At 48.9% G+C, this 26782-nt stretch overlaps 1 protein-coding gene and 1 pseudogene across 1 annotated transcript in view; one reads left to right on the top strand and one right to left on the bottom strand.

Moving 5' to 3' along the window:
- LOC120371759 (scavenger receptor cysteine-rich type 1 protein M130-like) overlaps positions 1–26782 on the bottom strand; it is a 201596-nt gene that overhangs the window by 150767 nt on the left and 24047 nt on the right. The gene's annotated exons all lie outside the window — the stretch shown is intronic.
- On the top strand, positions 5760–11390 carry LOC120369528 (annotated as a pseudogene).

The raw sequence follows: 26782 nt of genomic DNA, 5'->3' as shown, positions 1-26782 counted from the left end.
CAGGGATTCAGAGGGGATTGCGTTATTCTCCGTGGCTGATCCCAGCCTTCCCTCCTCTCCTCATTCTCTGATCTCCTGCCTGGACTCTCCCGGGGATCCTGCCTCCCACCCATTGCAGTTTGGCTGGTCCATACTCTGCTGGGTACCAGGCCCTGCACAGAGAACTGCTAAGTGCAAGGATTGATGAGGCAGCAGGCATCTGGCCATGAACTCTTGCTAAGTGTCCCTGGAGTGATGTGAATGGGAGAGGCCAGGATGTGCCTTTTGAGTCTTGCCACCTGGAGAATCCTCGCACTGTCCCCTGACTGGTGTAGCCCCATGTCCCATAACTGGCAGGTGATCCCTCTTCTTGCAGGCTCTGCACAACCGCTATTTGCCGAGCCTGGACACCATCCTCAGGGGCCGGCTGACAGAGACCCCCACCATGGAGAAGCTGCAGCACCTCCTGGAGGTGAGTAGAATGGACGGTCTGGGGTGGAATTGCCCCTGAACTCTGTGGGAGGGCAGCAAAGGAGAGACTAGAAGAACCAAGGTTCCATTGTGTCTAACCTGCTTGGACCCAGCCGGCCACACGTTCCCAGAGCTGCCAGTGCAGGGGGAAGGAGCTGGGACTGTCAGCCAGAGCTCTGCACGGTTGCATTAAGCACTAACACTGAGCACCAGGCCTGGATGGGGCCTGTGAGACTGAAACCTCTGTGAGATACAGGACATAAGCCTCAGAGAAAAGTCACTGGCTCCTCTCTAGGGAGACCCTGAGATACAGGAGGAGCCTCAGGGAATCAGCTCTTCTGTCCTAGGGACACTGCAGTTCCTGGACGGATTGTCCTCATGGCCGTTCCATCCATCCTACCAAGGCCTTTGCAGCTGGGGTCTGGGGTCCAGGGCATGTGCCTTGATCCTGATGTGCTGTTCATGGATCAGGGGTTCAGAGCAAATACACCAGCCCCACGACTGACCATTGTCCCAGCCTGGAGAGACAAGGAGCTTGTGCCCAGCAAGACGTGGACAGTGTCACGAACCCCCGTTTCAAGCTCTGCGACGAGGGCTCGGCTACTCCACCCTGAGCACAAAGTCTCAGCCCCTTAGGGAGGGGGAGAGGCTCGTTTGTAGAGCATGTACGCCTGCCCGCTGACCCTCCCCTGCCTCCTTCTCCCGCAGCACATCCATCTCTCTCCAGTCAAAAACGCCCTGAGAGAGCAAGGGCCATACAGACCAGCACAGCCCTGCTCCTGTTTGCCACCTCCCTGACTGGATTTGATGTAAGTGACCTCTGACCCCAGCGTCCTGCAGAGTCAAGTTCCTCATCCCCTGGCTAATTGGTCCCCCCTGGGTCCGTAAGGGACTGCGTTCCATAGGCCGCTGGCTGGCAGGGTCGTGCCTGGCCTCAGGGCCCTTGTTATTCTGGAGCAGCGAGGCAGCGAGTGCTCAGCGAAGGCCCTTGCCCTGCTCCCTTTGCTCCGAGCTCCCTTGGGGGCAAAGAGGAAGAGGGCTCTCGCTCCTCTCCCCCAGCGCCTCCTACAGAGGGGTGGGAGCAGAGCTCAGGCCCAGGGGAGCTGGGGAGCGAGAATGTTGATGGATTCCCCTCTCCTCCTTCCACCAGACCTCCTCTGCCTTCTCCAAGGCAGGCGACTTTGTGCTGCAGCTGGGTCTCTATGTATCTCACCTGCCAACGACATCAGCTGGCAAGCCAGGGGTGGGATATATTAGCTGCACAGGCTCCTGCTCCAGAAGAGGGGTAAGAAACCCAGCTGGGCAATGGGACCGCATGGAAACGAGCCTCTGGGAGACTAGCTCCAGCTGGCCATTGGGACGCCTATAGAACTAAGGCCTCTGTATTTAGACCCACTGTAGCGGGGAAGAGGAACCCCAATAGAAACAAGCCAAACAAGGCAAACAAGGCCCTCCTTTGATACTCCTCTGCTGGGCAAAGGACCCTACAGAAAGAAGCCCTCCTCTGAGACCGATCCGCCTTAGATGATGACTCTTTCTCTTCCCCTCTCCGAATTAGAGAGATGAGTGTGAATGTGCCAGGGAAATTGGCTGCTTTATCTCAGAGCCCGGCTCTGTCCCCCAGCCCAGGGAAATCAGCCCACCCATGGGGCAGCCAGCTTGTGACAGGACAGGAACGGAACTTTTGAGACACGTGGAGGAAAGAGCCTATCATGAAGGCAGGGCAGGATCAGGACCACAGGGGATAGACACAAAGCTTGTAGGTAGGATGTCACCAGTTGGGCAGCCAGGCCAAATCCTGACTTCAGTGGGTGTGGGGTTCTCAGTATTAGACACCCCAATAACAGGCACCCACTGCAGAGCACATTGACCGTGAATGGTCACATGATTACTGTGATGGCTGAAACAAATCCCCTTCTGGTACTAACCCGCCTGGCATGGACCCTGCGATTCCATTGGGCCGTGGATGCCATGAGGAGCCTGGCCAGTGTGCACTCAGAAGGAAACAGGCACTGAAAGCGGAAGGCCAAACCTCCCCAAATGGGTTGTCTTTCTCCCCCAGGGCTGAACATCAGAGAGGCAAGAGAGCTGTGGTGTCAGGATGGGCTCCAGGACACCGAACGCCTGGGCTACAGAAACATGGCCAGGGTGGGAGAGGTAAGGACTCTCCGCCGGTGTATTCCAGCAGCTCAGGTGTGGATCTGACTTCCTGCAGAGAGTGTGTCATGGACACAGGGCAAGAGCCTGCTATTTATTTCCAGCAGAATATGTGAGGCTCATGGAAATGTCAATGGGGTGAGGAGTGGGAATTAACCAGATATAAAAGATCCCTAACCTCTAGCAGGTGAGCTGCAGGAGCTATCGCTGCTGGGAGCAGTAGAGTGTCCTTTGTTGTCTGTGTGAGCTGGGTTTCAGAGTACGGAGATACATTTCCAGCATCTCATGACACCTGCGGTGAATCCTGATCCAGAAGGAGCTATTCGAGGCCTCAGTGCCTGTAGCCTCTAACTGAAGGGGGTTCTTGGTCCATGGGACCCCAAAGGTTGGCTGCCCCAGGACTCTTATCCACCTTGTGAGACACTAGACAGATTTGTAGTCTGGTTCTGGACAATTGCAAGGGCTCTGGTTCTTTTGGTTTTAGGTCTTTGGAAAGATCTTCACGGAAGACCAAAGAAGAACTTTCCTCCAGGTGGCGCTTCTGGCCATACACGACCCTCAGCTCTGTGTCAGCCAAGCTGGGCTGGTGCTCACATATTCCATCCTAGGTGAAGCCGGCCAGCTGATAGGGGACAAGGTAACCAAAGAGGGATGAACTGGGGAGGGACCCTCAGGGCCTTTCACCTCCAGGCCATTGAAAATCACTCCCATCCCATCCCCATGCGCTGACCAGGGAGCAAGGAGAGGATGAACCCAGGCAGGTGCCATTGGTAGGTACCAGCTTGTCCCCTGAGCAGCTCAAAGCAGGGCAGACCCAGCTCTCCAGCAAGGCTATTTCCTAACAGGCAACACATCAACACGACACACTGCCATTGCTCATGCTAGGGGCTGCCAACTCCCCTAGCCACCTCTGTGAGCCTTTCCTACCCCTCAGGGCCTCAGGCCGGTTCCTAGTGCTCTGGTATCATGTTATCCCAGCCCCCACCTGCTCTGGGAGAACTGGAGGAGTCAGTCAGCAGAGGCTGCTTAAGTGCCCCATTCACCAGAGCTACTGTCCATGGAATCATGTTAAGGACTGGGGGATCCCTTGGGGAAAGGTGTCCACTTCCTCTCACCCCACGGCACTACTGCCCAAAGCCTCCCAACCATTCAGCTGGAGGGGGCGAGGGTGGCTGAGGGGATTCTGGGGAGCGGAGCTGGATTCCCGCTGGGTTGGGAGGTAGAACAGCTCTCACATGGGAGGACTGAGAGGAGTGGGAGCAGGAGTTCATTCCACAATGGTGGGAAAGGGGTTGGAAGTCAGTAGAGAAGAGACAAGATTTCGTCTCGGGGGTTGGGCGGGGGAATCCGTCCCTCAGACATGGGGAGGGTTGGGGAGGAAATTTTGCTGGCTCCCAGTGCCATTAATACCCTTCATTCTCGTGGGTGTGAGAGTCTCTGATTGATCCTTGTTCCCTTGCAGCAGGAGGACATTACAGCAAAGGTCATGGCCCAGCTATTTAACATCAGGTGCTTGCGCCAGGTGCCCAAAGCACTGCAGGGGCTGTGCTCCGTGGGACAGCCTTGAAGGGCCCCCCCTTTGCATGACCAGAAGCTCCCACTCCCTGCCGCAGGTACGGCTCTGTCTCACTGTGCCTGGGGGGAAGGGCTAGGGGGAGTGGCAATAGAGCCCACAGCATTGAAAGAAACAAAGGCCGACACCTCACTCTCAACACCATGCCCCACCCTGACCCCTGGAGCTGGGGCCAGCCCAGATACTGGTTTGGAAGAATCAGGCTGTCCAGGCTGTGGGGCTGGCCCAGAAATGAGAGCTTCCACAGAACCAGGGGTTATGCTCAATAGCATTGCAGTCTGGGAGGGGTGGCCTGACATGGAGCCCCTCACCTGTCGTCACTGCTCAGACTTTTCCATGGCCCGTGTCACCCTGATGCAGCAAATGTCTGACCATCCCTTACCTGGGGCATAATCCACCCACCTGGTATCTGAGTTTCATTCCTTCCCAGCCAGGAATGAAATACCCCCTAACACTCTGGGTCAGGGAAGGATCCTACCCATCTGGCAGGTGTGAACTGAGATGTAGAGAAAGGGCTGTAGTCCTGGTCACACAATCCTGGGTGTAGATCTGGGAAGTGGACTGGGTCCCAGCCTAGAGCCTTTCCCTCAGGGGCACCTTTGCTTTCTCCCCTTTATTCTCCTCCAGCTAGAGGGTCTGTGAGTGTGAAATGAACAGGAGGGTGATGGCATCCTGGCACATAGCCTGGATGGGAGCTCCCCTTGGCTTGGACCCCAGGGTCAGAGACATCTGTGTCATCCTGCTGTCCTTCTGTTAGTGCTAGGACGGGAGTCCCCCGATAATGGGTCTCTAGGGCTCAAGTAAGTCATCCTCGTTCCTGTCTGCATGTACCCCCTGCCCTGCCCTACGGTTTCTTCACCCTCCACCCACCCACTCCAGCATTGCCTCCTCCTCCTGATCTTCTCCAACCCCTCGGATTTTGACTATCCAGATTTGACCTTCGGCCTGTATCTTGACTTCACTTGGCATGGACTTGGCTGATCTTTGGTCTGACCATGGGGCTTTGACCTCTGACTTTGATTTGGACCTTGGCTCTGGTTCTGCCTGACATACTCAACCATTCTTGACTCGGACACTTGGCAGTAGTATAAGGACCCTACCATCAATCAAATGCTAACTCTGTCCCATGACCGCTTAGTCCCTCTACCTGTCACCAGAAGTCCCGCCCCATGGGAGTATTACTCCAGGGTCAAGGTGGCTGCCTGACCAGAAGCAAAGTGTGTCCTGTGACCCTCTAAGAACTCCTCCCACTGCCCTCTACCAATTAGGATGGGTTTTGCCCTGATAGGACCACCCCAAGAGGAGTTTTTGACCAATCAGGGTGAGTTCCGGGTGACCCATCCAGAAGTGGGCTGTATGACTCCACTAAGAACTCTTCCCAAAACCCTCTGCAGCAGCATTACCCCATAAGTCCCAGCGCCGCAAAGAGGAGGCCATCTCTTACCAAGGACATGTGTTTTAGAAATTGTGGCAAGGCTGCTGAGAGGAAACATGGACTCCTTCACCACCCCCGTGAGAACATCAGAGTTTGTCTTAGTACCCAAGGGTCTTTGATAAACACATCTCATTCTTTAGGTACATGTCTGCTAGAACAGAGCGCATCTGGGTGATGGCCCTGACTAAGTCGAGCAAGTTAGAACTATTAACCACAGAGCCTTTGTTCACAAAGCCCCTTTATCATTCCATGAAGAGAGATTTTTATCCTGGCCCAGCTTATTTAGCAATCCTATTGCATTTTTCTGATCACGCTTAGTCACTTTATGCAACACCTCCTGAGCATCAGAGTCTGAGGTCTTTGGTGGTTCTGGGGTTTAGCAGTTACATTCTGTTCCTGTTCTGTAGATACAGCCTGATTATCACTTTATCCGCCTCGCTCTGCTTCATGTACATTAGGTACCTTTGAAGCATGATACTGTAAAGTTTAGCCTTTTAGTATTTGGCTAAGCAGTTCTTTGAAGAACAGACTCATTTCAGCATCCAGTAAGCGAGTTGTGGTCATTTGTTAGGCCCTTGAGGATACAGAGTTCACCAGTGTTCTGAACAAAGTGTCATATTTTTCCCAATTCTTTTAGAATGCCGTTCTTTAGCTCCCAAGGATACAGCATCCATCAGTTTTCTGAATGAAGCATCAAACTCTTCCCAAACACTAGAATATAGAATATAGGGGAGCTGTGATGAGCTTATGGTTTTGGGAGACTGGTTTGTCAGTCTGTAGATGAGTGGACCCACCCCTGTGGGACCTCCTGTTGGTGACTTCTGGGAATTAGCTCATTCCAGCTCCAGAGCGCCCTCTGAAGGTGGGTGATCTGCCTGTCCTCTGGCCCCATGTCCCTCCCTGACCCCAGTGCCCTTTACCTGGGATGCTGCCCCTGGCAGTAACCCCTCAGTCTAGGGGTCCTAGGGTCTCCTCTCCCTGGAGAACCCCCACCCATTATTCCCACCTCACCTCAGTATCAGGCTACTGCCAGTCATCCATCTAGCCCCCACGCCCTGGGGCAGACTGCAGTACCAGCCTACTCATCACTGGCAAGGAGGGTTGGGACCTGCTGTCTTGGCCTACCCATGGGCTGCCCTTTGCAACTTCTGGTACCCCTTGGCCTTCTGCTAGGCCACAGCCTGGGGCTTTCCAGGCTGGAGCGCCCCAGCCTCAGCCTGTCCCCAGCCCTGCTCCACTCAGGTACTCTGTCTCTAGCTCTCTGCCACCAGGCCCTTCTTTCTCTGAATGCAGAGAGAGTTCTTCTGGGCCTCTGGCTCACAGACTTTTATAGGGACCAGCTGGGCCTGATTGGGGTGTGGCCCAGCTGCAGCCACTTCCCAATCAGCCCAGCTTAGCAGCAACCAGCCACAACCTTCCCCCAGGGCTGTTTTAAGCATGCTCTGGGTTTGTGAATGTGTGTGGTTCTGCACACGTTCAGATCCCCTAGAGCGCATGCTCCGGGTTTGTGAATGTGTGTGGTTTTGTGCATGTTCAGAACCCCTAGCGTCAGTGCTCTGGGTTTGTGAAGGTGGGCATTTTCGCTCACAGTTTTCTCAGGGTTTGGTGTGGCAGTGGCCACTGAGGAACTGGAGTTGTGGTTGTTTTTATCCAGAGTCTTGTCTTGCCCTTGGGTTTGACGTATATGAGGTTTGAACTGCCCGGATGATTCATCTGCACTCTTGTGCTGTTTTGCCTTGTTAAAGGTCTCAAAGCAGAGATGGCCCTGGTTCGTTGGCAGTTCTGGAGGAGGTGTCCTTGTAGCTCTGTCTACAGCATTATCAGAAAAGTGCCTATGGGGGGGAGGGGGAACCATTTTACAAAACTGAACTTTATCATCTTTCTCACCCACACCTATGTATTTACTTAAAATACAAAACCTCATAGAGCAACCAAACCAATAAGCAAAATATATTTACTGGGCTTCATCCATCCATGAGTCACTGATGCTGGTGAATTTTCCTTTGCAGCTGTCTCTTTCCTTTTTCTTTTGAGCTTGTTTGCCCTCTGGTCTAAGGATCTCTCATGTTTTGACTGTACTGTGGAGCAAACAACATTATTATAAAACACACAACACTTTCTTGTAAACTTAAAAACGAAATATTCATTAGGGTGTTTTTCTATTTATAAAGTCATAGCTTTAAAACAAATAATTCATTTCAGGCTGTACAACACACGTTTTGAGTTTATGTCTGCCACTTAAAACAAAAAACAACAAACAAACAAACAAAAACCTCACAAACATTTATTTAAAATACATCTCATTTTGTAGAATAAAAAAACAAACTGATTTTAAAATCCATTTTAAACCACTTTTGCACAGTAATAAACCCTGTTGCTTTAAAACAAACCCAGTACTTAAAAAAAACTACACCTGTGCCTTGCACAGACCTCTCTCACACACAAATCAGCAGCTTTATAAACACAGCAAACCAAGTTTGCCTCCATATACTTTTCAATAATCCTCCCATACATTTAAAAGCCAGTTGCAAAAAAGTTCCCTTTCACTTTGGGATAAAGCAGGGGTCTCAAACTCAAATGACCACGAGGGCCACATGAGGACTAGTACATTGGCCCGAGGGTCACATTACTGACACCTCCCCCACTGTCCTTGGCCCTGTCCCCACTCCACCACTTCCATGAGGCTCACCTCTGCCCTGCCTCTTCCCACTCTTCCTGCCCCCATTCCAACCCCTATCTCAAAATCCTCACCACACCCCACCTCCTCCGTGCCCGCAGGGGTGCAGGAGGGGTGTGGGGTGTGGCAGGGGGCTCAGGGCAGGGGGTCAGGGTGCAGGGTATGGCAGGAGGCTCAGGGAAAGGGGTTGGGCTGCAGGAGAGGTGTGGGGTGCAGCAGGGGTCTCAGGGCAGGAGGTCGGGTGCAGGGTGCGGCAGGCAGCTCAGGGACGGTGGTTGGGGTGCAGGAGGGCTGCAGCAGGGGCTCAGGATGGGGTCAGTGCAGGATACGGCAGGGTGTCAGGTGCGGCAGGGGACTCATGGCAGTGGGTTGGGGTGCATGGGGGTGTGGCAGGGGTTGGGGTGCAGGGGTGGCAAGGGGCTCAGGGCAGGGGTTCAACTGCAGGAGGGGCTTGGGGCAGGCTCTGACCCGGCACGCACTGGGGGGCAGGGCATGCTCCTTGCCTGCCTGCCCTGCCCCCGTGCCGCTCCGGGAAGCAGCTGGAATGTGCAGGAGGAGAGGAGCAGGCACTGCCCCCAGCATTTCCCATTGGCCGGGAACTGAGACTTCTGGGGCGGGGAACTGCCAATGGGAGCTGCTGGGGTGGTGCCTGAAGCAAGATCAACACACACCCCTGCGCCTCTCGTACCCCAGGTTCTTTCCTCTTCCCGCAGCGCCTGCCCTGCCCCCGGTGCATGCTGGGCCAGAGCCGCTCTAGGTAAACGCTGGGGGAGGGCAGGGGGGCTTTGAGGAGCTTGCGGGCAGCAGAAAATAACCCGCTTTATTTGAGACCCCTGCACTAGAGCATGTGCAATCTCTGCACTGATTTGATAGCAGCAGCTGTTGCCCTGAATTGATCAATTAATAAAAAAATAAAACTCAGATCTTGGCAGATAAACGTTACTTCACCTCTAAGAGGGATTAATGTCTAGTGGTTAAAGCACCTGACTTTGAGTTAGGAATGTTGGTTCGAGTCTTGGCATTGCCATTCACTTGCTGTGTGACTGTGCAGGTCACTTAGCATGTGTGTCTCAGATGACCATGCTTTTAAAGGGAAAAAACTGGCACATGTTCATGGGGACATCTTTTAGCGCTGCAAAGAGTCAGGCAAAAGGAAACTTTTATTTTTAAGTGTGCTGGTGTCACCACTGCCAGCTTCTGACCCAGGGAGACCTCCGTATTTTGGAGTGGAGGATTTTTTCCAATATTTTAGTGTTCTGCATTGATTGTGAAACATTGAACAAGTGTCATCAACCGTCGCCTGAACAAAGGAACAGCTTTGATAGCGCTTACTTTCATTCAAGTTCTCTTCATTCCAGACATTGTTCATTACCCTGAAAGCTCATTCCACGGGCTGTTTGTTCTCAGTAAACAGTGCAAATGCTACTTAGCCAGCAATACATCGTGCGTGAACAAGCATCGTGTTACTATAAAAAAACAAATATTTTGGCTAATGAAATGAAAAAACAAAAACAAACCAGGATATTTCAGTTACCCTGGGGCATCATAAGAAAAACCAAGACTATCGTGGTTGAAATAGGTTGTATGGTCACTTTATAGTTACCTCACATGTAAACGGAGGATATTTACTCCACTTTATAGAGCTGTTATGAGGCTATGCTCATTAATATCTGAATTGCTTTGATAGCCTCAGATGAAAGGCTCTCTGAAGTATTGTTTTAAAGTGGTTATTTTGACAGTAGCTTGGTAATCTGAAATGAGCCTCCTGAACTAGTGCTGCTAATTCTCCCTCCACCTTCCAAAACTCACGGAGGTACAGTGAGACAAAGATGTTCCTTCTTGTTTCCCGTATTTCCAGAACTGTGCTCCACTGCAGGAGAAAATGACCTAAAATGCTTCTGAAATTATATTTTCTATGCGATTTCCCAGCCCAGCGGGGTGGAAAGCATAGAATAAGTGGAAACAGAAATCTGGTCACTTATCTGAAACGGAAGCTAATCACTTATTTACTGCAAGTGAGGACCGACTGAAAACTGAGATCTCTGAAATGTGTTGCTGGATTGTTGGCTGTTTTTTCAGTATGAACCCAGTTCTAGTGGTATGACCACTGTATTTCAGTCAGACTGCAACTGCTACAGAACTGAAATCCATGTGCTGTTTACATGGTGCAAGGAAAATCTTTGACAAAGATATGTATTTCTGTTCTTGCAACAGTGCTGATTCTTATAAAGCGCACACACTAAATCCTCTCCTAATCATGCCATTTGAAAAGCCTGCATTTTCTCTTTGCTTACAGGCAGCTGTGGTCATGGTGGAATTGTGAATATCAGCCAGCCCTATGTTGTACAGCTGAACTGTAGAGGATTTTCCTTCACATATGGTTCCTGGGTAGGGATTACTCTCTTCGGACTCCGCAGAAGGACCTATACTGGGTTGCACCTTTGAACACAGATGGGAGACTCTTAGAATATTACAGACTTCATAATTCCCATGATGATTTGCTGCTATTAAAAATGCTAGAGAGTTAAAATTTAATATGGGGAAGGCAATGGCACCACCGTTGACAATAACTTCATGTATTAGAATGTACCTAATTCAAGAGATATGGGCAAGCTCGATTAAAACACAAACACATTGGCTGGCTGTGAGGAAAACTCTGCCGAATGCTACTTATGGTAACCGTTTCTCTTATGCTGGTGTTGAGTGGTAAGATATGGACTTTGCTGTGGATGAAAGTGGATTGTGGGTAATTTATTCAACTGAGGACAACACAGGTAACATTATGATTAGCAAACTCAATGAGACCACACTTGATGTGCTCCATACTTGGAATACAAGGCAGTACAAGCCGTCCATTTCAGCGCTTTCATCATATGTGGTATTCTATATGCCACAAGACCTGTCCACAATCAGAAAGAGGAAATATTTTACACATATGACACAAACACTGAACAGGAAGGTAAAATTAGCATAATTGTTTCTAACATTTTATCCATAATTCAAAGTATCAACTATAACCCTCAGACTGAGTCCTGTACGTTTACAATGATGGCTACCTTGTTAAATACAATCTTATTTTTCAACCTGTGTTACGCTGATATGAATATACACAACAACTAGAGATCACAGAAAGTCCGATTTTTATATCCCTTTGGACAATGTGAATGTTAAATGAGGGCCTATTCCTACCAAGAGTAGCTCCTGGAGATAAGGCTTCTTACCATGAGCTGTCCCACTGAAGGATAATAAGCTCTATGCCTGGTAACAATTGGGTGCAAGATTAGGTTCATAGCTTTTTAACTGGTGTTTAGCTACAATGGCAACAGGAGCACTAGAAATGCCTCTGCTATAAACATAGATTAAATAGATGACTTAGTGACGGACAGAACATGTATCATGATAGGGAGATTGCTCACATACTGATGTGCATTTGGAGGAATGTCTCTGTTTGGATAACACATGAAAACTGAACTGTTTTGTTGTAATTGCTCAAAGTATGCAAGGCCATAAATATCATATTAAGCATTGGCCTCAAATAATTACTAAAAGATTAAAATTAGAGGAGAATTAGGACTTGATCTTTAAAGAGCAGCCATTGGTTAAGATGAACTGTGGAAACAGTTGCCTTGGCTCCTTCTTGCAACCCATCAATGTATTTTAGATGGCAGGGCTCCAATGCATTACTTTCCTAAAGCTGCACTTCATGAAAAAAAACATATTAACTATTTTTTGACGGTTGCATTTTCTTAGCACTGTGTCCTGGGGGCCTGACCCAAAGCCCAATGAAAGCAGTCCCTTGGTATATGGCATATGCTGCAGTAGAACATAAGCTATGCCATCCTACATGCTCCATTTAGTCCTGGAGTCCATTTAGTCTGCAATTTACTGTGATCTCCATTAGCACCTTTCAAAAACACTCTGAAAACAAGGAGCCAAATTAATTGCCAGTATAATTCCATTGGCATCAATTACCTTACATCGGAGGTGAATCTGGCACGTGATCTATCATTTACAGAATACTGAAGTTGGGACAAAGTCATATGCTCTTTATTTTTAAAACACCACTTACAAGATTTTTATCAAATCACAAGTCACAAATGAGATGTAAAGTTATGAAAATGCAGTAAATGTTTGCTGGTTTTCTTTTATCAATTCTATATTTGTCTTCTTATAAACTGGATCAGTAGAAGTGAATGATTAATTGTTGTTTAATAAAGTGTTATCAAAATCCAAACCCTATAGTTGTTTGTCATTGCACAACAGCTGGGAAACGTTGGGATGCAGCAAGAAGCCAGCTTCAGCAAATGATATTGGAAACAGAAATCATATTCCTTTGGGCTTAGAGTGTTTAAGAGCTCCTGGTACAACACAAAGGTGTGACTCAGTATGTCAGTAACTAGAGGAGGGACTTTATTTCCACTCATTGAAATATGCTCCCCAGTTAGATTAATATTTTCCACCAAGATGAGATGTTACTTGAGAGGTCTGAGGCTGATGACACATTTTTAAGTCAGATGCTGCCACTTACCAGGTATCTGCATCTGTTTCCTGAAAGTGTGTGAACTGAATGTGAAAGCCAGCCATCTCTGGTGCAGTAATCTGATCCATGAGCATGGGCCTTTAAAGAATTCACAATAGTTCAGCTGAGGGTTTGTTTAACTATAAAAAGCTAAAAGACAGCAGAGCATTTCTTGCTTCACATATTTTGGGGTGGCATCCCATTAATTCCCAAGGGTTGCCCTATTCACAGGCATAAAAGGCCACTCTATATGGCATCACAGTTTAAGGAGCAAAATCCACTGTGGCACTAGATCCACAAAGAGGACTTTGGTTCAGTGTTGCAACACCTGACTTTAGGTACTTAGTGGAATCTTCAGCCCTGACTCAGGTACACAAGCTCCCTATAAATGGATGTCGAGCATTGGGCACCTAAGAATGGGATTCACAGAAGCTGAGTGGGAGGCTGCTGAAGCTAGCCAGTAGCAAATGTTGAGCAGAGAGTTGGGCTTCAGTCCACTTAATGCTACTTGGGAGTCACAGCTGTGAACCCTCCCCTGGAATTAGGTGTTTAACCCAGGTCAGCCCTGTCTGAAGGGGGAAAAGAAAAGACAACTTGGAGGTTATGCTGCCCTTTTATACATAGTATTTAAAGCATTCAGCCTGGCTGTGGGAGACTAGGGTTCAAATCCCACCTCTTCTTGTCTCAGAGCAAGCATTTGAACCCAGGTCTTTCACTACTCAAGTGACAATGCTAAGCACTGAGCTACAGGGAGAGTTGCAGAAGGGGCTTTCTTAATCTCATCTGATGAAGCTGCTTCACTTTGTATGAAATACTTAAATAGTCAGTGGGCTAAAGAGCCATCAGAATGACTCAATAGCAGAGGGATCACAGTATCTAGTTTACAGACCCCAGTTCTAGTCCTGCACCAAGGACTGTTTAAACCTGACCACTACTCAATTCTAAGCTGTTACTGCATCTTATTAGTGTCACTGTGAGAAATCTTGTGATTAGCAACAAACTTGCTAGTATCAGTCAGGGCCAAACCAGTTGACTTTGTTTTGTGGGAGGTTCCTATTTACCAAACAGGCTGTGCAATGTCAGCTCATTCTGTATCTAATATCAGAAAGACTAAAGCAAAGGGCAAGTCTAGCCGATTTTGTGCATTTCCCACTTGCAATTTTTGAGTGTCATATCAGCTGGACAGCTCCATGCCTTTCTGTACTCCCCAAAGAGAGAGTGCCTCTTCACAGTCATGGAGGTGCCTAATTTGGGGTAGGTCCCAAATGGCCTCATACTGTAAATGAGTTTCTGGTATGGTACTCGCCAATTTACAAAGAGGAGCACAGTGTCCCCAGTCCCTGCACAGAATGCCAAATTGAACGGCAATGCAATGGGAAAGCAAGCGCCTTCCATTGAAGCAAATGACAAAACTTTCTTTTCTTCAATGGGAGTGAGACTGCAATGAACCAATACCTGGACACAAATTCAGTTGTTTGGAGATCCATTCCTGACCTGATTCCTCTCCACAGTCTTGCATTTTGGCCTGTCTCTCTATCATCTCCTTGTGGATATTTTACTGTTTATTTCATTGTAACTTGGTTAAAATTGAGCTCCTTTCATTCCTCTCGAGATCTCCACTGTATTCTCAGTCACCATTGACAGTGCTACCATCCTTCCTGTCACTCAGACTCATCATGAGTCGTCTCTGACTCTTCACCCTCTCTAGAGCCATGCAGCCAAGCTGTATCCAAGCCTTGCCACTTCCTCCTCCCTCGCATTTCCATTATCAGGCCTATTCCTCAGTCTACATGACTAAAATTCTCTCCGGTGCTTATCTGCATCCTCTCGGACCTTCCTGGCACCCACCTCACTCTCCTGTCTAGTCAAAATGATGTTGCAAAGTCACCTTTTGACCTGTCACAGTGACAATGTCAGTCCCCTTCTCGACTCCCATAGAACATGTCATATGCAAGCTTTTTGTTCCTCCTTTATGGACCTTTCACAACCTAAACCTTCCCACTTGTCTACTCTTGTTTACAGTCCTGCTTCTTCTGCTCTGCCAATGCTGTCAGCCCCTGTCATCCGCTAGTTCACCTGTCACACAAGCACCTTACCATTTTCTTCCATTCTGACTCTTATGCAGGGTCACTACCTCTAAACTAATCCATAAATCCATTACACTGTGCTCCTCCAAATAGCTCCTTAAGACCGACTTCTTCCAGATGCCTGTGGTAAGTTGCCAACTGTTTAGAGCTAAGCAGATGTCTCCAGTAGGAACTTCTGATAGTTATCATAATTATATTTAAGACATGAACCAACTCAAAACCATCCATCTGTGCACATAGTTGGCCTCTGCAAACTCGTGATCTTGTTACTTTTACCCTCATTATTTATCCCTCATTCTTTTCAATTGTTGCTACAATTACTTGTTGCATCTTAGCTTCAATTTTGATGTATGTTCTAGGGAGGAACTGCCTTTTTGCTGTGCATTAGAACAGCATCAAGCAACAATTGTGGCCTTTAGGTACTTCTGGGGTACAAACAATAAATAATAGCCTACCTCAGATTATTTTGTGCATCTGTATTTTTGTCTGAAATGCCATACGTGCAGCTATGTGGATTCAATATCAATTGGCTGTGAAACAAGTAGGCAAACAATATGCTTCCAGACAACTGTGTAAACATTCTGTTGGAAACAGTGTTTCAACAGTTATGTGCACATAATGACATTTAAATTTCATGAATTCATCCCTAAACTTATAAGGTGTAAGAGATGGGGATCTCTTTCTCCTGTAGATATTACATTTTTTTTTGTGATTGAATGTTAGTGCTCCTGAAAGTTAGAGACTAACAACACTAGTCTGAGGCAATCACAGAGCACAAAGCCAATGGGCAGTCTTGTGCACTATTGGTGGGATTCAGTCATAAAAACAACATATAACATATCTCTTGAGAATACACTGAAAAATCATGAATTGCAGTCTCTGCTGAATATTCTTGAGGAATTCTGTTCGTATTTGTTCTTAGTCTGTTTTCAAACTCTAACAAATAGTTCTAGTGTTAATTACTTAACATTCTTTAGTTAGTTATTTGCCAGTGTAATGCCCTTGGAGTTCAGGGAGCATGGCCCCTGTCATAAACACACAGCTAAGGGTAGCATAGAATCCCTCTTTACCTGTAAAGGGTGAAGAAGCTCAAATAATCTGGCTGGCACCTGACCAAAAGGACCAATGTGGGGAGAAGATACTTTCAAATCTGTGGGGAAGGTTTTTAGTTTTTGTTCTTTTTGTATGTTCTCTCTGGGTCAGCAAGGAACCAGTGCAGGGGAAATACATCTCCTAAAGCCATATCCAAACTAAACATCTAAGATTACAAATTATAAGTAATTGGAAGGAAATGCATTGGATTATCTTTTGTTTTAGCTTGTGAATTTTCCCTAGGTTAAGAGGGAAGTTTACTCCTGATTTTTATTTATTTATTTATTTTGTAACTTTAAAGTTTTGCCTAGAGGGGAATCCTCTGTGTTTTGAATCTGATTACCCTGTAAAATTACCTTCCATCCTGATTTTACAGAGGTACTTCTTTTACTTTTTCTTTATAATAAAATTCTGCTTTTAAGAACCTGATTGGTTTTAGTGTCCAAAAAACCCACGGGCTGGTCTGTGCCCAATTTGTTAACCTATTTGGTTGGTATATTATTCTCAAGCCTCCCCAGGAAAGGGGGTGAAGGGGCTTGGGGGGATTTGGGAGGAACAGGAACTCCAAGTGGTTCTTTTCCTTGAATCTTTGTCTAACTCACTTGGTGTTGGCAGCGCTACTGGTCCAAGGACAAGGAAGAATTTGTGCCTTGGGGGAGTTTTTAACCTAAGCTGGTAGAGATAAGCTTAGGGGGTCTTTCATGCGGGTCCCCACATCTGTACCCTAGAGTTCAGAGTGGGGAGGGAACCCTGATAGCCCCTTTAAAACCTTGTTCTGAAGCAGAAGCGCATGTTGTTTCAGGGGCTTGGGGAGTGGGAGAGCGACAGGGCGGGTATGTCTGTAGCTCCAGACAAGACGGCTACACCGAGCAGGCCGTTGTGTAAAGCAGCAGCCGAGAACTAGCCTGGAGCCTCGGAGGGACAAAGCGGCTGACTGGGGCCACCCAAGGACTGGAGCCAGGAGGAGCACTGTGTCGGGCAGGAGTCACCTGAGAAGGACAAACCAGAGCCTGACCCAGAGCTGTATGCGGCTGTGAGTACTGGGACTTGTGACTTTGCATTGGGAATAAAGAGGGAGGCTGTAGCTAGTTAACTGGGGAGGTTGTTGCTCTGTGAGGACATCGTGGGGGTTTGCTGGGGAAACTTTACTGGCACCGAAGACTCACTGCCAGACTGGAACCTTGCCCAGGACTCCTTGCTCAGTGTCTGCCCCTTTCAGACTGTGGTACCACTGGGGCCTTGTGCTGGATGTAACCCTGTTTTATTGCTCCTCCTATCTTCCCCCCTGTTGTTTTTCTCCATTCATCCCTCTGTGGTGAAGGATTACCCTTTCCTATATTCCTTGTACTATTCTGGTGTGTGTGTGTTTACTCCAGGGGATGTGGGACAGATATCCCTGGGTTGGAAGGGACACATCTGTAGATGCTTGTATGCCATACATTTCATGAGCACAGGCGTATACCTGCACAGTTCACCCCTGTCACTGATGCCTGCCCTTTTTGCAGTGTGAGGGAAACCCTGGCGCATGTTTTTTGGAGTGTGCCAGGCTGCAGCCCCTTGTCCAGAACCTTCTCCTAAGGTTCTGACCACACTTCCTCCCCACACTTTTGATTTATGCACACCCAGTCCATATCCTCATGAAATCATTAGACCTCCTTGTGAACCATCTCCTGGCACTGGCCAAGGTGGCCATCTATAATGCCAGGAAGAGGATGCTGGATGAGGGGTGCTCTGTGACTGTGGGGCTACTTCCATTCCTCCCTCAGCTCCACTGTCCAGGCAGAGTTCCTCCAGGTGGTGTCCCTGGCTGCCTAGATATCTTTGAGGAGCAGTATCACTGTCCGAGTTTCTCTGCTCGGTGTCCCCTTCCAGATCCCTGATTTTGTACCTGTGACTCTCACTCCTGACCCTGTTATTCATTAGTTGTCCTCTGTAATTATTTGAAACCTGGGTCCAGTAGCTCGTCCCCTTAGGCTGGGGGAGGGGCCTTCAGACACGGGCAGGCTTGCACCTGCCTGCCTCCTGAATTTCAGTAGGTGCAGGCCTTCTTGGAGTCCTCATCATTGTGCCAGAGGCTGTTCCTGGCAGGAACCACCAGGACTGGAGACCTTCTGGACTACAACTGGGGGGACTGGGTGGATTCCTGGGTGCTAGATCAGTGCATGGGGTTCTCCACCCCTCATACCCCTTGACACGTACTCTCGGAGGAGAAGACAGCCTTACCAGCCATCTCTTGGGCTTTCCCAGATTGTCCTGCAGGAGGGTGCTCCCGCCCACCCCTTGCCCCGGCCTTCCAGACCTTTACATCGGGCCCCTGCCAAGCGAGTCCCACCTCACCCCTGCAATCTGAGCCAGCTGCATGATCTGCAGCCAGTTCATTTCTGAGCAACACCAAGCAACTAGATGACCTCCTGAGGTCCCTTCCAACCCTGAGATTCTATGATTCTATGAAACGTCTGTACACACTCGTGCTCCACACATTTCATTTCCTCACCCTTGTGTCCTGCCCCTGTACTAAGTGGCGGGCCCTTCTGCCATCTCTTGTGGGTGAGGAACCCCGTTGGGCCAGCCTGTATTCCACCTTGGTCCCACAACCACCAGGGATATCAGCTGGTGGCTCCTTCATGGAGACATGAACATGGGCATGTACTTGGCATGGTTCACCCCCATCCCCAACACCTGCCCCTTCTGCAACATGAGGGAGACCCTGGCACACATTTATTTTGAGTGTGCCATTTGCAGCACCTCTGCTGGCTCCTTCAGAACCTTCTCCTCAGGTTCTGCCTCCACTTTTCCATGCGCCTCCTGATTTACGCACAGCCTGTCCATGGCCCCATGAAGTCATGAGATTCCCCTGGTCTACCTCCTCCTGGCATTGACCAAAGTGGCCATCTATAAAACCAGGAGGAGCATGCTGGATGGGAAGGTGCTCCGTGACTGTGGGACCTATTTATGTTCCTCCCTCTGATCATGTGTCTAGGCAGCTGTCCTCTGAGCCACATCAGGCTCAGGCTCCCAGATACCTTGGAAGAGCAGTGGGCGCTATCTGGGGTTCTTGCTTTGTGTCCACCTCTAGCTCCCGGTTTATGACGCTATGATCTCACTCCTGACTCTGTTTTCTTATTAGGTTGTCCCTGAAATCACTTGGGCCCTGGGTTTAGTCGCTCATCCCCTTAGGGTGGGGGATGGGCCTTCAGACGTCAGATGTGGGTGGGCTTGTGCCTGCTCTTCTCCTAGAATGGACGAGGTGCAGGCCTTTGTTTGAGTCCCCATCAGTGCGCTGGAGGTTGGTCCTGGCAGGTATCACCAGAATTGGAGATCTCCTGGAATACGACCAGAGGGACTGGGTGGATCCCCTGGCATTCGGCCAGCACATGGGGCTTTCCACCCCTCAAACCCCATGGCATGTACTCCAGAAGGTGAGGGCTGCCTTACTGCCCACCTCTTGGATCTTTCTTGACCAAGTCTTGTGGAGGGTGCTCCCAGCCTGCTTCTCACCCCTTACTCTCTAGACCTTTTCATTGGTCCCCTGCCCCTCGAGGTCCCCTGCCCCCCACCGGCCTCCCTCTGTATAACCGGAACAGGCTGTGTGACTTGCAGCAGGTTCATTTTTGAACCATGCCTAGGGAACAGCTGTACATGCTTGTGCTCCATATTTTCATTTCCTCACCCTCGTGTCTCTCCCTGGATGGGGAGGTGCTCTGAGACTGTGGGCCTATTTCCACTCCTCCCTTCAATTACATAGCCAGGCAGAGTTTCTCTGGACCGTGTTTGCTGGCTCCCTAGACATCTTCAAGGAGCAGTGGGTGCTGTCTGGGTTTCTCTGCTCAGTGTCCCCTTCTGGATCCCTGCTTTTGAAACTGTAACCCTTCCTGTTGTCCCTGTTTTCTCATTACTTCTCCTCTGTATTTGCTTGAGCCTGTGTTCAGTAGCTCATCCCCTTAGACTGGGAGAGGGTCTTCAGCTGTGGGCAGGGATGCACCCGCCCACCCCTGGATTCCCAATAGTTCTAGGCCTTTGTTTCTGACTGTGAGGAGCATAAAATGAGGAACATGAACAAGTGGCCTCGTTTTCAGACTTGCTCCTTTTGTGCCTAGATTTCAAAAAATTCAGCCTAAGTGTCATAGAATCATAGAATCATAGAATCTCAGGGTTGGAAGGGACCTCAGGAGGTCATCTAGTCCAACCCCCTGCTCAAAGCAGGACGAAACCCAACTAAATCATCCCAGCCAGGGCTTTGTCAAGCCTGACCTTAAAAACCTCTAAGGAAGGAGATTCCACCACCTCCCTAGGTAACCCATTCCAGTTCTTCACCACCCTACTAGTGAAAAAGTTTTTCCTAATGTCCAACCTAAACCTCCCCTCTGCAACTTGAGACCATTACTCCTTGGTCTGTCATCTTCTACCACTGAGAACAGTCTAGATCCATCCTCTTTGGAACCCCCTTTCAGGTAGTCTTGGCCAAGGTCAGCTGCATGGTTTGTGGCAGTCAGAGGCAGAGCCCACATCTCATGACACTTTTTGTTACAAGACCATTCTTCTCATTGGCACATTCCAATTAAATCCACGTTCTCTGGAATGCTGACTGCTTTGGTGGAAGAGGTGACCCTGTCTCTGGCTGTTGCTAAACTTGTCTTACCAAAGATGACTTTCCCTTGAGGCTCAGAAATACTACTGAAGAGCATGTTTTTACCTTTGGAATAAGCCACATTCCACTACAGTGTCAGCCATTTCCAAGTATACATTTCAGGGTCAGGGGGCAGGAGACCTGAAAGCTCATCATCCCTTCAGCCTCGCCAAGCTTGATCTTGATTACACCAGTTTTTCAAAAAGGTAAAACTCCATTTATTTCAGCAGAGTTAGTCCAATTTTACACCTCCATAGGTGACAGAAGAATCAGGCCCACTACATTTGCTGCCCACTCATCCTGCTTTTGTCCATGGCTGCAGTTATTAAGAAAGCAGTTTTGTTCAAAAATGGAAAACAAATGGATAGATTTTTCTCCCCACCCTGCTTCTTTCTTTGGTTCATGCAACCTCCAGGACCTGAAGTTTATCACAGACCAAGGGGAAAAAATTGTGATTCTCTTTTAAAGTATGAGGCGCGCATCCCCCTATGAGAGCACTTTTACTTACAGTGAAACTCCCTGGGGAGCATTTATACATTGTATATATATTATATACTCTGATGGGGCAACGCCAGATGGCTACAGTAAAGTACTGAGGAACAGGTATGTTAGCTCCAGGCTAAACAAATCCCTAGCACCGTGGTAACCAAATGGCAGTTGCTCCAGGTTAATCAAGGCACCTGGGGCCAAATAAGATCTTTCTAGAAGGCAGTGGAGATAGCTACACTGATTAGAACACCTGCAGCCAATCAAGGCAGGCTAATCAGGGCACCTGGTTTAAAATGGGAGCTCACTCCAGTCAGGGGAGGAGGAGCCAGAGGAGAGAAGTGCGTGTGAGGAGCTGGGAGCAAGAGGCACAAGGAGCTGAGACTGAGATGGTGTGCTGCTGGAGGATTGAGGAATCAATCAAGCATTATCAGACACCAGCAGGAAGGTCCAGTGGTGAGGATAAAAAGGTGTTTGGAGGAATCATAGAATCATAGAATCTCAGGGTTGGAAGGGACCTCAGGAGGTCATCTAGTCCAACCCCCTGCTCAAAGCAGGATGAAACCCAACTAAATCATCCCAGCCAGGGATTTGTCAAGCCTGACCTTAAAAACCTCTAAGGAAGGAGATTCCACCACCTCCCTAGGTAACCCATTCCAGTTCTTCAGCACCCTACTAGTGAAAAAGTTTTTCCTAATATCCAACCTAAACCTCCCCCTCTGCAACTTGAGACCATTACTCCTTGTTCTGTCATCTTCTACCACTGAGAACAGTCTAGATCCATCCTCTTTGGAACCCCCTTTCAGGTAGTTGAAAGCAGCTATCAAATCCCCCCTCATTCTTCTCTTCTGCAGGCTAAACAATCCCAGTTCCCTCAGCCTCTCCTCATAAGTCATGTGTTCCAGCCCCTAATCATTTTTGTTGCCCTCCGCTGGACTCTCTCCAATTTATCCACATCCTTCTTGTAGTGTGGGGCCCAAAACTGGACACAGTACTCCAGATGAGGCCTCACCAGTGCTGAATAGAGGGGAATGATCACTTCCCTCGATCTGCTGGAAATGCCCCTACTTATACAACCCAAAATGCCATTAGCCTTCTTGGCAACAAGGGCACACTGTTGACTCATATTCAGCTTGTCGTCCACCATAACCCCTAGGTCCTTTTCTGCAGAACTGCTGCCCAGCCATTCGGTCCCTAGTCTGTAGCAGTGCATGGGATTCTTCCATCCTAAGTGCAGGACTCTGCACTTGTCCTTGTTGAACCTCATCATATTTCTTTTGGCCCAATCCTCTAATTTGTCTAGGTCCCTCTGTATCCTAGCCTTACCCTCCAGCGTATCAACCACTCTTCCCAGTTTAGTGTCATCTGCAAACTTGCTGAGGGTACAGTCCACACCATCCTCCAGATCGTTAATGAAGATATTGAATAAAACCGGCCCCAGCACCAACCCTTGGGGCACCCCACTTGATACCGGCTGCCAACTAGACATGGAACCATTGATCACTACCCGTTGAGCCCGACCATCTAGCCAGTTTTCTATCCACCTTACCGTCCATTCATCCAGCCCAGACTTCTTTAACTTGCTGGCAAGAATACTGTGGGAGACTGTATCAAAAGCTTTGCTAAAGTCCAGAAATAGCACATCCACTGCTTTCCCCTCATCCACAGAGCCGGTTATCTCATCATAGAAGGCAATTAGGTTAGTCAGGCATGACTTGCCCTTGGTGAATCCATGCTGACTTTTCCTGATCACTTTCCCCTCCTTTAAGTGGTTCAGAATTGATTCCTTGAGGAGCTGTTCCATGATTTTTCCAGGGACTGAGGTGAGACTGACTGGCCTGTAGTTCCCTGGATCTTCCTTCTTCCCTTTTCTAAAGATGGGCACTACATTAGCCTTTTTCCAGTCATCCGGGACCTTCCCCGATCGCCATGATTTTTCAAAGATAATGGCCAATGGCTCTGCAATCTCATCGGCCAACTCCTTTATCACACTCGGATGCAGCGCCTCTGGCCCCATGGACTTGTGCTCGTCCAGCTTTTCTAAATAGTCCCGAACTACTTCTTTCCCCACAGAGAGCTGGTCACCTCCTCCCCATACCGTGCTGCAGAGTGCAGCTGTCTGGGAGCTGACCTTGTCTGTGAAGACAGAGGCAAAAAAAGCATTGAGTACACTAGCTTTCTCCACATCCTCTGTCACTAGGTTCCCTCCCTCATTCAGCAAGGGGCCCACACTTTCCTTGACTTTCTTCCTGTTGCTAACATACCTAAAGAAACCCTTCTTGTTACTCCTAACATCTCCGGCTAGCTGCAACTCCAAGCATGATTTGGTCTTCCTAATTTCACTCCTGCATGCCTGAGCAATACTTTTATACTCCTCCCTGGTTATTTGTCCAATCTTCCACTTCTTGTAAGCTGGTTTTTTGTGTTTAAGACGAGCAAGGATTTCACTGTTGAGCCAAGCTGGTCGCCTGCCATATTTACTTTTCTTCCTACACATCGGGATGGTTTGTTCCTGCAACCTCAATAAGGTTTTTTTAAAATACAGCCAGCTTCCCTCGACTCCTTTCCCCGTCATGTTATTCTCCCAGAGGACCATGCCCATCAGTTCCCTGAGGGAGTCGAAGTCTGCTTTTCTGAAGTCCAGGGTCTCTGTTCTACGGCTCTCCTTTCTTCCTTGTGTCAGGATCCTGAAGTCGACCATCTCATGGTCACTGCCTCCCAGGTTCCCAGCCACTATTGCTTCCTCTACTATTTCTTCCCTGTCTGTGAGCCCCAGGTCAAGAAGAGCTTTTCCCCTAGTTGGTTCCTCCAGCACTTGCACCAGGAAATTGTCCCCTACACTTTCCAGAAACTTCCTGGATTGCCTGTGCACTGCTGTATTGCTCTCCCAGCAGATATTGGGGTGATTAAAGTCACCCATGAGAACCAGGGCCTGTGATCTAGCAACTTCTGTTAGTTGATGGAAGAAAGCCTCGTCCACCTCATCCCCCTGGTCCGGTGGTCTGTAGCAGACTCCCACCATGACATCACCCTTGTTGTTCATACTTCTAAATTTAATCCAGAGACTCTCAGGTTTTTCTGCAGTTTCATATTGGAGCTCTGAGCAGTCATACTGCTCTCTTACATACAGCGCAACTCCCCCACCTTTTCTGCCCTGCCTGTTCTTTCTGAACAGTTTATATCCATCCATGACAGTACTCCAATCATGTGAGTTATCCCACCAAGTCTCAGTTATTCCAATTACATCATAATTCCTTGACTGTGCCAGGACTTCTAGTTCTCCCTGCTTGTTCCCCAGGCTTCTTGCATTTGTGTATAGGCACTTAAGATAACTCGCTGATTGTCCCACTTTCTCGGTCTGAGACAGGAGTCCTCCTCTTGCAGTTTCCTGCTTGTGCTTCCTTCCGGAATCCCACTTCCCCACTTACCTCAGGGCTTTGGTCTCCTTCCCCCGGTGAACCTAGTTTAAAGCCCTCCTCACTAGGTTAGCCAGCCTGCTTGCTTCGTGAGGTGGATCCCGTCTCTGCCTAGCAATCCTTCTTCTTGGAAGACCATCCCATTGTCAAAGAATCCAAACCCTTCTCTCCGACACCATCTGCGTAGCCATTCATTGATTTCCACGATTCGACGGTCTCTACCCTGGCCTTTTCCTGCCACAGGGAGGATAGATGAGAACACCACTTGCGCCTCAAACTCCTTTATCCTTCTTCCCAGAGCCACGTAGTCTGCAGTGATGTGCTCAAGGTCATTCTTGGCAGTATCATTCGTGCCCACGTGGAGAAGCAGGAAGGGGTAGCGATCCGAGGACTTGATGAGTCTCGGCAGTCTCTCCGTCACATCGTCCCCAGTTCAGAGGTAGTCTGTATGGCTGGCTGCCACAGAGCTGCAGATCCTGGGACCGCTGGAAGCTCAGGCTACAATGAGCCATGAGACTGGGAACTTAGGAGATGATGTTTCCGGAACTTCCATGGTCCCAGCTCCCTGTCAGCCCACCAGTGAGTTGCTGGGGAGCTAGGCGGGTGAGCTGGCAGGAACCGTCTCTGCAGAATGTTTCAGTTTTGACAAAGCAGCCTGGCTAAATGGAAAAGCCTTCAGGGAATTTCCGATCAGCTCTGTGTGAGATCCTGTGATGGAGTTCTGACAGGTTCCCCTGGGGGTGCCACCTGGAACTGGGGTACCACCGAGCCCCCTGATGCACCAGCCTGGACTCCCTCTCACACTGTGCTGCTGTGACAACGTGCAAAGTCCTCCAGCCTGCACTTTCACCAGCATTCATACAGGTAGGAGCACACAGGCAGGCTGTCTAACCCCCAGCTTCCCAGCCTAGGACCCCAGAGCAGTACCCAACTGCCCTGATCAAATCTGGCCAGTGTATGGGTTTAATACCCTGGTCCGCCTCTCCCTCAATGTGAAGAGGACCATGCAGACTTGTGGTAACCAAGCTGAAATTCTCCCCAGACACCTTAGTCAAACGCACACTGGTTTGGATTTAAACATAAAATAAGTTTAAGAACTACAAAAGATACATTTACAGTGACTATAAGTGATAGCAAACAGATCAAAGCAGATTACCTGGTAAATAAACAAAAATGCAAACTAAGATTTACATATTAGCTAGGTAGGATCAGGGCCATCCTTTGCTATTCTAGGGCTGTATGCAGCACCCCCCCATAGGGGGTATTGCATGGGACCTCAACTCTCTGCAGGGGTTGGGGGCCTGGCTTAGGAGGTATGGGGGAAACACCCCCCAGCACTCATTGGCAGCACGGCTGGGGCTAGGTTGTTGCACTTCCTGCTGCTGGTGAGTGTAGGTGTGGCCCTGCTGCAGTCCTCAGGGAAGTGGGGGCGGAGCAGGGGTGGGAAGAGCTGGGGGCTGAGGCTTTGGGGAAGGGGAGAGTGGTGGTAGGGCTGGGATGGAGCAAGGGCAGGAAAAGACGGGACAGGGGCTGAAGCAGCATGTGGTACCCCAAATTTCCTGGTGCCCTATGCAGCTGTGTACTTTGCGTATGGGTAGGGACTGCCCTGGGTAGGATATGAATTAACAAATTCTCACCCTGAGTGATAAACAGGCTGGCAGATTCTTAGGGCACAAGCTGCCTTTGCTTTGCAGATGGGTTTCTCAGATTTTCATACACAGGCTAGAAATCTCTTTTGCCTGGGACCATCACTTCTCCCAGTTCAGTCTTTGTTCCTTAGGTGTTTCCAGGTGTCTTGTTGTAGGGAGAGTGAGGTCCCATCATAATGTCATTTCCCTCTTTTATATCTTCTTCCCACTTGCAGGAAAGTTCTTTTGGAACCCTAATCTTCTATGATTCTATGATCATTGGACAGTTTGCTCAAGGTCTGTCATGGCAGCTGTCTGCACAGGGGTGGGGCAGCACACGGAGGGGACAAACAGATGCAACCAAACATAGATCAACCTCTAACCACACCAGTGACCCATGACCTTTGGTCTGGTAAGTAAGCGAGCTGTCCTCTGTAGGAATCGCAATCTAACAGAAAACCATGAGCTAGGGAACTCCCTTATCCCCTCAATGCAAATCCCCGCAGAGTTTGATGAAATTTGAACCCACTGAATTGCCAGCAGGGGGTGGCAGAACATATGAATTTAAAAAAGAAAGTGGGGAAACATGGACAGATGTGTCATTCTGGGGGGAGTGCTCCTCTTTTTGCCTGTGA

The sequence above is a fragment of the Mauremys reevesii genome, linkage group 1, assembly GCF_016161935.1.
Source record: "Mauremys reevesii isolate NIE-2019 linkage group 1, ASM1616193v1, whole genome shotgun sequence".
In the NCBI taxonomy this organism is placed as follows: domain Eukaryota; kingdom Metazoa; phylum Chordata; order Testudines; family Geoemydidae; genus Mauremys; species Mauremys reevesii.
The sequence above is the reverse complement of the archived record's forward strand: the minus strand, read 5'-3'. Positions and strand labels throughout refer to the sequence as shown.